This window comes from Nymphalis io, chromosome 17 (assembly GCF_905147045.1).
Source record: "Nymphalis io chromosome 17, ilAglIoxx1.1, whole genome shotgun sequence".
NCBI lineage: Eukaryota > Metazoa > Arthropoda > Insecta > Lepidoptera > Nymphalidae > Nymphalis > Nymphalis io.
The window spans coordinates 2,798,832-2,809,109 of NC_065904.1; the positions used below are offsets into that span (position 1 = coordinate 2,798,832).

Consider the following 10,278-nt stretch of genomic DNA (forward strand, 5'->3'; position numbering starts at 1 on the left):
GAACAGATTAACAGTAACAACCTGTGAATGTCCCACTGCTGGGCTAAGGCCTCCTCTCTCTTTTTGAGGAGAAAATATGGAGCTTATTCCACCACGCTGCTCCAATGCAGGTTGGTGGAATACACATGTGGCAGAATTTCAGTGAAATTAGACACATGCAGGTTTCCTCACTATGTTTTCCTTCACCGTATAGCACGAGATGAATTATAATCACAAATTAAGCACATGAAAATTCAGTGGTGTTTGCCCGGGTTTGAACCCACGATCATCGGTTAAGATTCACGCGTTCTTACCACTGGGCTATCTCGGCTTCAGCAGATTTACAAAAGTTATAAATTAATAGTGAAATAATTATTATAATATAAGCTTTTACTTAATAAATAATTAAACTTATTTCCGTCTAAGTCTTCGCCAAGTGTCTAAAGTGAAATGTGCGATAAGGAATCATCATCGTTCCGAAAAATGTATAATATTAATATGTATAAAAATACATTTTTTTTCTATTTATTTATTTTTGCTGACGGTACGTAACAGGTTCCTTCTAATCGATACAGGATTGGAAATGCGGCTAACCGTAAAAAAATATCCATTGTCAAGTAAAACCTATTTTCTAAAACCAAAATTGACATGCCGTATTGTATGTAGAACGATACAAACTGTCGTTTATAGAATTGATACTATTTATAACTTTCGATTAAATCGATTTCGCTTTTTGTTTTTTGCTCTAATTGGGGGATATATGTGGGACTCGCCGAGAATGCGCCGGAGTACCTACTAAAAAACCCACTCCGTCTTTTCGGGGGGCGTCACGGGATCGCTTGTGCACACTACCAATTTGTTGATGTCCAGAGTATTACCGGCGGTAGGGCTTAGCGCAAGCTCGTCTGGCAAAATAGCAGAACTTGGTATTGTTGTGTGGTTTGAAGGGTGAGTGAGCCAGTGTAATTACAGGCACAAGGGACATAACATCTTAGTTCCCAAGATTGGTGGCGCATTGGCGATGTAAGCAATCGTTAACATTTCTTACAATGCCAATGTCTATGGGAATTGGTGACCACGTACCATAAGGTGGCCGATATGCTCGTCCGCCTACCTATTTTATAAAAAACAATATTTAACCAACATTTATTGATAAACAATACCGACGCTTTTTGAGTTACAAATAAAATAGATTTAACCCCTTAACGAATCTTATTTTTATTTAAATAACTCCGATTTCGAAAAGTTTTTAAAAGGATACTTTTGAATTACGCCTCTTAGATCCCTAAGCAAAACGTATCGTTATTTAAATTTACTAATCGGTGATCATTTATTTTGTGCTTGGCCCTTATTACCTACATATCGGGTGCGATTTAATTGATAATTGCAGTTTCGGCTTGACGTGTGAACATTAATCTGCCTCATAGCTTATTAATATGACTTGTATTGTTAAATTCTTGGCTGTCATTAGTAATCGGAGCCATGTCGCCTAAGCCTTTAATTACACTGGCTTGCAATTCTTATTAGAGATGGTGCAGTGCTTATTATTAACACAAATTAAGCACCAGTTTCCTGGTGCTTAATTTGTGTTAATAATTAATATGGTGTTCGATATTGAAGGAAATAATCGTGAGGAAACCCGCACGTGTTCTGCCTAATGTGTATCCACCAACCCGCATTGGAGGATCGCAGGATCTTATATAGCCACGAGACCGAGGAACATGACTGCCTCTGTCTCGTGGCTAATGATGATTTAGTCAATATCACAAATCACTTTCTGACATTTCACGATTGAATCCGATAGTGTGTTTCGTTCTTACAGTTGTAGTTCTACTAAGTCATAGTCTAGTAAATCTTAATAACTTTGAGAGATTATTGTAAACGTATTTCATTATATATATTTGTTTTAGATAATATATTATACACAACTCAAAAGTGATGGTATTTTAAATAATCGTTTGATGATTGTAAGTTACGCCGATCCCGTCATAATCCCATCCCACGCTGAACCGGTGTATATCTAAATCCCGGGTTTCACGGGATTGCGATTCACATTCATATCAAAGCTTTGAGTATTAAAGTGTTATTTTACACGTAATGCTGTGCTCAATTTTAACCTAAACATAATAAAATGATATGTAATCTGTTTTATCTAGAAGAGTACGCAGACAAATCGGAGCCGTTCGTCGTTCACGCAGAATACAATTTAAAAAAATATATATTAATTCAAGTAGGCTCATAATAACGCTTTTGAATCGCCATGTAACATTATTAAATTTAATATGAAACTACCGACTTAGAATGTAGATTCTACCGAAAAGAACTGGCATGAATATCAGTGCTCTATTCCACCAATTCACACAATTTAATAAGTTAATTTAATAATAAAGGGATTTTTTATTATTTTAATCTAATTTATATTTATTATATTTCATGTAGCTATTTTAATATTAAATTAAGTTTTTAACAAATTAATAAATACAATTAAATTATTCTTTCATTCTGTTGTCATTAAAATAACATTAATACTGTAGTTTGGTCCTTTAGTATTAATTTTATTATCATTACAACGATATGATAAACATAACACGAAAAATCTGCTTGAAATAATTTTGCTCTTTGTTTATTTAACAAGTTTACGTTTAGAAATGAAATAGATATAAAAAAATGTGTTAAAATTGAACTCACGATTCGTATAAAAGTTTTCCAGTATTGCTAAGAAAGAAAAAATATGAATATATAAGAGACTAACATGCAACCATACACTTTAATAGTTTTTAAATTAATATTGTTCGCCCATTGGTTGTAATTCGACGGTAATCGTTATTGAAAATTTGATGAAAACATATAAATTTGCGTGTTTCTTACATTATTGTTTTCTTACTCTTATTTGTTTTTTTTATTTATTGATTACGCTAAAGTTCGTCAATGTCCAAACAAAAAAAAACAGAGTATAAAAAGATACTGAACTGCTTTGTCTCTGTCTATTTTTGTATAAATGATACCTCAAATTAAAAAAAGTGATATAAATGCACTTATTTATCGAAGATGCAGCCAGCGTCGTAATTTCGTCACGTCCGCTCTTTAATGATTAGAGCCGCAATTTTTCCATAATGTCGAGCATTCCTCGACGAATAAAGGAAGTGACTCCGGATTGGTTAGGTTTTAATATTATCGACACTTTATTGAAGAAAACGATTTCGCCTAGTGGTGAGATCATAAATGAAGATTTTGGGTACAAAACCAAGCAAACACTACTGAATTTTCTTAAGCGAAAATACGAAATAAGCTCCTCATCTTTTTCGGAAAAAGAGATGAGGCCTTAATCCCAGCAGTTGACAAAATAAAATACAAATTTACGAACAATGCAAATTATTGTTTTCATTTGTTTTCAATCTCATTTTATTCGAATTTTGCAATTGGTAAGTGGCCATCTTGCATTCGGGTTGCGTGATTCACACCCGAATCATTTGCTTTCAATGGGATTTGAGCTTGTCTGCCTTATTATAATAATGCTCTTCAAACACATCTTCTATTCGTAAACTATTTTCTTTGGCTTCTATCGCTTTGTATTTTGGTAAATCTTTATCAGTGATTCGGAATTTCAAAACTGCTTATAAGCTCTCATCATTGTTCTTGGATATTACATCGCTGTATTCATAGACTCGTTTTGTGTCTAAAATAGAAGACTCAGTGGATTGTGAACGAGATGTTGTTCCGACGAGACGTGGTTGAGATCTGTCATGACATTGTTACAATTAAAAGTTTAATGACTGGAAATGACTTTTAGTCGTCCCCATGCATATTCTCATTATTTTTATACAATTAATTACATGTAAAAAACTAAATATGTTAGATTAACTCTGACATAAAAATCAAAGTATCTATTATGTAGACCAGTATAACATCAGGTGGCCCATGTGCTCGTCCGCCTACATATAACATACAAAAAATTGGTTCAGAAAATCCTGGTTTAAATGGAGACAGACACAAGGTCATGACGTGTTATATCCCATAATAATTGGTGTTGCATTGCGATCGCTAGCCAGTAAAAAACGGCTTATGTTAATTACTAAGGCGCAGGGACGCTCGGCGATTCGAAGTTGATTGTTATTGATAAAAAAAATAATAAAAATATTATAGAGGCAGATTTTCATTCGACAAATGCACGCCAACCGCGATAAATAATATTAACACAGATTATGTACCCACATAAAATTTCAGTGGTACTTGCCTGAATTAAACCCGAAATCTTCGGTTAAGATTCAAGTGCGACTTGAAAAATATATTAGTATGTTTTCAATGCGACCTATTCATGTTTCTAATTCTAACGTATATTTCTATAATTATTTATTTTAGTGCCACATTCTGAACCACTGCTCAAAGTAAAATTAACTTATTTGTCGAAATGATTGGTCGATGTTTGACGATGGCGCAACAGTCTACCAATGAGCGTTAAGTATTTTGTTCGATTAGTAAATCTGACTTCATCGTCACAGAAACTGGCGATTAATGTCTAAATACATATCTTTCTGTTTGCGATTGGTATGTAAACAAGATCAACTCTCTAGATGTTCTAACTGCTACTAACGGTTCAAAGGAACCGCTCCATTGGAAAAGGCAAAGCGGGGTACAGTGTCCCCTTTAAATTAACGCAAAGTCAAAGGGGCTTATAAAAAATTCCAGTCTTTACAACGGCCAATACAAACGTTGTTTAGCGGATGTTTAGTTAAACACTATCTGTCTCATTCGTTCTTCATTGATTTGACATCCGAAAGAAGAAGACACGAATCTCTTCATCGAATCACTTTCAAAAAACATATATAACTAAAGCCGTTATAGTTTGAGGTGTAGGTCAAGCTAAATTAGCCATTCAGGATATATGTACTATTATATAAATATGTGTATGAATAATCTAATATTTTTGTATTTTTGTTGCTTAACGTAAATTTAGTTTCATTATTCGTAGGATGATTGCGTTGTTCCAGTGAAATCCCAGGCGGTGGGAACATAAACAACGCTTATGGAACAACTTTTTTCATTTCTAGTTGTACAGAAAGAATTGTTTCAAATAATTTTATTTCTATCCGATATCGTGGTTACATCTGTTCGACTAATAGCTTTGTAGTTTGATGTAAAACTTTTAGGTATTAAGGCTGTAGTATCGCAGATACATTTGTGATTAGAATTCGGGACTAGCTAAGGGATTTCGTGGGAAAATAAATTGTTATTTGTCGTTTCTTATTAAAAACTAGCAAAATTCTGCGTTCGGTTGCATGGTATTTATTTTGTGACGAAGTAAAAACATAATGCCTCATTTGTAGATATACAATACATATTTCAATTGTATTAGATAGTCATAGATAGAGGTAGTCTTAAATAAAAAATAATTTGGTTGTTTTGGTAACTTGCAAATAACCATATTAATTTAAAGAAACAGTTATTTTGGACGCAATGTTTCAGCATTGCGATGTTGTTTGTTGCTTAGAAAACTTAAAAATATCACGTATCTAATATTTAACAAAAAAAAAAAAAACATATCGGAATATGACTATATAAATAATTGCCTCTAGGTAGCATATATATTAAGAGTTAGTAAAACTCTGATACATGGGGCCTTCCGAAACCAAAATAAAATAATTTAATAATAAAATAATTTTATTTATTTATTTATCTATATAACTTTCATAGTATAGTTCAATAATAAATGAAATCTTGGACATATTCAAGTAGTTTCATATACATATAGTTTGGCTATTGTATCTTTGCATTATTAATTTTTACAGGTTTTTAGACGATTTTTACCAAAATTATTTCTCTGGTAAATAAGTTTATATCGAACATGGAGGAGAAGATTACAAAAAAATATTGTATATTTTCTTTGTCCATTTTCACGGGGCTCCATAAACCCTCATATTTAAGAATACTGGGCACCTCCGGTTTACCTGCTTCAAGGTGCCTTCAAACATTTAAACAAAATCACACCTTAATGATATTGTAATATGTGCGAAATTCATTCGGATTTATACCAATACCAGTAAAGATGTTCGATTTTCGAAGGATAAAGAAGAACCTATTTGGAGTCTCCTAAGTCTTAATAATTCTTTTGTCTCCGATCAAACTTTATTGTATCGATCTTGCAGTAATTTTGTTACACTTTGTATGTTGTATAAAATAAAAAAAATATATTTTTAATTTAATATCACCTATTATATATTATATATTATTTAATATCATTATAATTTCACCTTAAAACGCACATCATAAACAATTACTCTTTAATTCAAATGTTATTTGAAATATATTCATATAATTTATAAACCAAATAAAAGTCTTTATCAAATGAATATTACTTAAACTAATCTAGGTCGTATATATAATAATTAATTGACAAAATTATTTAAAATATAATTATTATTCCAGTGTTTATAATTAATGATACACTAATTAAAACTTTTTTTTTTCAGGTAAGTAAATGAAATGCTTGCAACTCTAAAGTGCCGTGCTTAGGTAAGTAATTTTACACATGAGATCAGGCAACTGTGGACCATTACGAGAAAAAAATAAAAAAGTAATATTGTTGGCATATAAATTCGTGCCTTTATAATTTATTTACTCAACTTAAGTGGCTCGATGACGTCAATAAACAAAAAAAAACAATGCATCCATGTATGTATGTACATATATGTATGTACTATCTTACGCCAATAATAGATTTCGTCTCCTCCGTAGAATTTATATTTCGAAGATTTATGTAATACTTTTATACATAACTGACAATATATCAACGAAATTTTATTTCAATTATCTAACGTATTTCTTCCAAATTTAAATAAATAATATATCGAATTTGTATATATCTATGCATTGCCTATACACTTAACTTTACTGGTAGTAGAGCTTTGTGCAAGCTCGTCTGGGTAGGTACCACCTACTCATCAGATATTCTACCGCAAAACAGCTGTACTTGGTATTGTTGTGTTCCGGTTTGAAGGGTGAGTGAACCAGTGTAATTACAGGCACAAGGGACATAACATCTTAGTTCCCAAGGTTGGTGGCACATTGGTGATGTAAGCGATGGTTAACATTACTTACAATGCCAATGTCTATGGGCGTTGGTGGTCACCAACGCCCATAGACATTGATGGTAAGTGGTCACTTACCATCAGGTCTCAGGCCCATATGCTCGTCCGCCGTCCTATTCTATAAAAAAAAAACTTACTTTATTACTTATAATAAATAGGTAGCTTTTACTTTACAGTGTCATACAGTGGTAGTGCTTTGTCCGTAGTGCAAGCCCGTCTGGGTAGGTAACCCTCATCACGTTTTCTACCGCCAAAGATTAATACTTAGTATTTTATTCTGGACGGACGGATGAGTCAGCCAGTATAACTACAGGCACTAGACACATAAATCTTTGCTCCGAAGGTTGGAGGCGCATTGGTGATGTAAGGAATGGTTTGTATTTCTAACGGCTGGCCTATATTATAAAAAATAAAATAAAGAATGGCTCAAAAAAAATCAAACATGCTGTTGCATCATTTACACATCATTAAAAATAATTGCACAATATTTTTTTTTAAGTGTCGTAAGAATAATATAAAGAATATTCTATCCAAGTGGGCTTTTGTGAGCACTCTTGTGTACACTTCAGACCTGCCTTTCAGTTGCGGGTGCCAGGTAAAAAATGCGGTAATATTTTCTTAAGAAGAGAATTCACCAATTAATCTAGACTATCGAAGTATCGATAAGTCGCAGAGTCCTGACCCCTTGGGCTCGATCCTCTTCTAACAGAAGCTAAATATTTAATATATAAATAAATGGGAGTATTAGTAACTTAACGAGTATTGTGATTATGTAAAAAAATATAACTATTATGATATTCATCTTACAATGAAAATAAGATGTAATAAGTAATTATTCACACCATTATAACCGCATTAACAGGATGTAAGCTATTATGTCTCTTATGCCTGTAATTACCCTGGCTCACTCTATCAAAAAGATCCGACATGGTTCAGCGGTGAAGGAAAACGTGTGAATCTTAACCGATTATTACGGGTTCAAACTTAGACAAGCACTACTGAATTTTCATGCGCTTAATTTGTGTTTTTTTTATTACGCAATCATGTGTTGTACTAAAGTCCACACCACATACTTGTGCACCAAGTCACTATTGGCAACGTGAAGGAATAAGGTTCAACTCTTTTTAATTGTGGCGTTTACTTTTTATTTAACTCAACTTTTAAAGCAGTATACATATACAAAGTACTGCCACGTTGCAGTGAGTTGATAATAAATAGCTAGAGTAGCTTGCAAAAAGCTCTAACGTTATTGTAAAGGTAACTTTAATTGTAGTTGTGTGAGATACTTCATTGGTACACTAACAATGGAAGGTTTATAAAAATAAAGTTACCTGGATAGAGCAATTATTTAGCATACAAATAGAGACAGCGAGTGACAGATCGTTTCACGGTTAGCGACCTTCGTTAGATGTTCTGTTTTATTTTTATTCGCTCTCCTTACTTATATTGACCGTTATGCTATGAGGAATGTATCGCTTGAAATCCTGTTGTCGCTTCTCCCATTTGAAGATAAAAATATGTTTGCTTTGACATTTTGAACTTAAAATAAGTTTTTTTCGACTATTCTGGAAACAAATATTACGTGACGTAATAAGTAACCTAAGATATAGATTACCAGGATGGGAGAACGGGCACGTTCATAGACAGATACTACATGTAATATGTATTTGACTTTTCCACTAATAATAAACTTTTATTATTAGTGCGTTTATTACATGTTTTTTTACAATCTGTAATTACGTTTTTTTTTTTTTGTAAATTTGATCAAGAAAATTTTTTTATGGGCAGTTGTTCTCTTCAAGATCGGATAAACCCGTGGGAATCAGTATTGATGACCAGCGCGCCCCTCTTATGCGCCATTACTCCGAGGAGCTCCCGGTCGTTGACCAAGGAGAGATTAGGGCGGCTCTAGAACAGCTTAAAAACAACAAAGCTCCGGGAGATGACGGAATCACAACAGAGTTGCTTAAGGCAGGCGGGACTCCGGTCCTGAAAGAGCTAGCAAGCCTCTTTAATTCCGTCATCCAACATGGCAAGATCCCGGAAACGTGGAGCGGGAGTGAGGTGGTACTGTTTTTCAAGAAAGGTGATAAAACCCTCTTGAAAAACTACAGACCAATCTCCCTCCTGAGTCACGTGTATAAGCTGTTCTCAAGAGTCGTCACGAACCGTCTCGCCAGACGACTTGACGAGTTCCAGCCCCCAGAGCAAGCCGGCTTTCGATCAGGCTACAGCACCGTGGACCACATCCATACTGTTCGGCAGATTGTGCAGAAGACCGAAGAGTACAATCAGCCGCTGTGGCATTTGTGGACTACGAGAAAGCCTTCGACTCCATCGAAACCTGGGCAGTGCTCGACTCATTGCAGAGATGTCATATCGATTGGAGATATATCGAGGTACTGAGATGTCTGTACAACGCCGCTACAATGACTGTCCACATCCAGGACTGTAAGACGAAGGCGATCCAATTGCGCAGAGGGGTGAGACAGGGGGATGTAATATCCCCGAAACTGTTCACCAACGCGTTGGAAGACGTTTTCAAAACGCTGGATTGGACTAGGTATGGAGTCAATGTAAACGGCGAGTACATCTCACACCTTCGATTTGCCGACGATATCGTCATCATAGCAGAGTCGCTGGAACAACTCACCGAAATGCTGCGTAGCCTAGGCGAGTCTTCCCGGTGTGTCGGTCTCGGTATGAACTTTGACAAGACCAAGGTCATGTTCAATAGGCATGTCGTGCCGGGACCGATATACGTCGAGGGGAAACCTCTCGAAGTTGTTAGTGAATATACCTACCTAGGACAGATAATACAAGTCGGTAGGAACAACTTCGAGAAGGAAGCCGATCGAAGAATTCGCTTGGGATGGGCAGCATTTGGCAACCTTCGTCAAGTCCTCAAGTCGTCTATACCGCAATGTTTGAAGACGAAAGTCTTCAACCAATGCGTCTTACCTGCCATGACATACGGTGCCGAAACGTGGACACTAACTGCGCGACTAGTCCACAAATTCAAAGTCGCTCAGCGTGCTATGGAGCGAGCTATGCTCGGAGTATCTTTGAAGGATAAGATCAGAAATGAGATTATCCGGAAAAGAACCGGAGTCACCGACATAGCTTGCAAAATTAGCAGGCTGAAGTGGCAGTGGGCTGGTCACGTATGTCGTAGGACCGATGGCCTTTGGAGCAGACGAGTCCTAGAGTGGAG

The 10,278-nt window shown here is 35.1% G+C and overlaps 2 protein-coding genes across 9 annotated transcripts in view; one reads left to right on the plus strand and one right to left on the minus strand.

Moving 5' to 3' along the window:
* The window catches only part of LOC126775027 (5-formyltetrahydrofolate cyclo-ligase), a 140,563-nt gene that overhangs the window by 89,661 nt on the left and 40,624 nt on the right, over positions 1–10,278 (minus strand). The window lies entirely within an intron of this gene.
* The window catches only part of LOC126774939 (transient receptor potential cation channel trpm), a 269,678-nt gene that overhangs the window by 64,261 nt on the left and 195,139 nt on the right, over positions 1–10,278 (plus strand). The gene's annotated exons all lie outside the window — the stretch shown is intronic.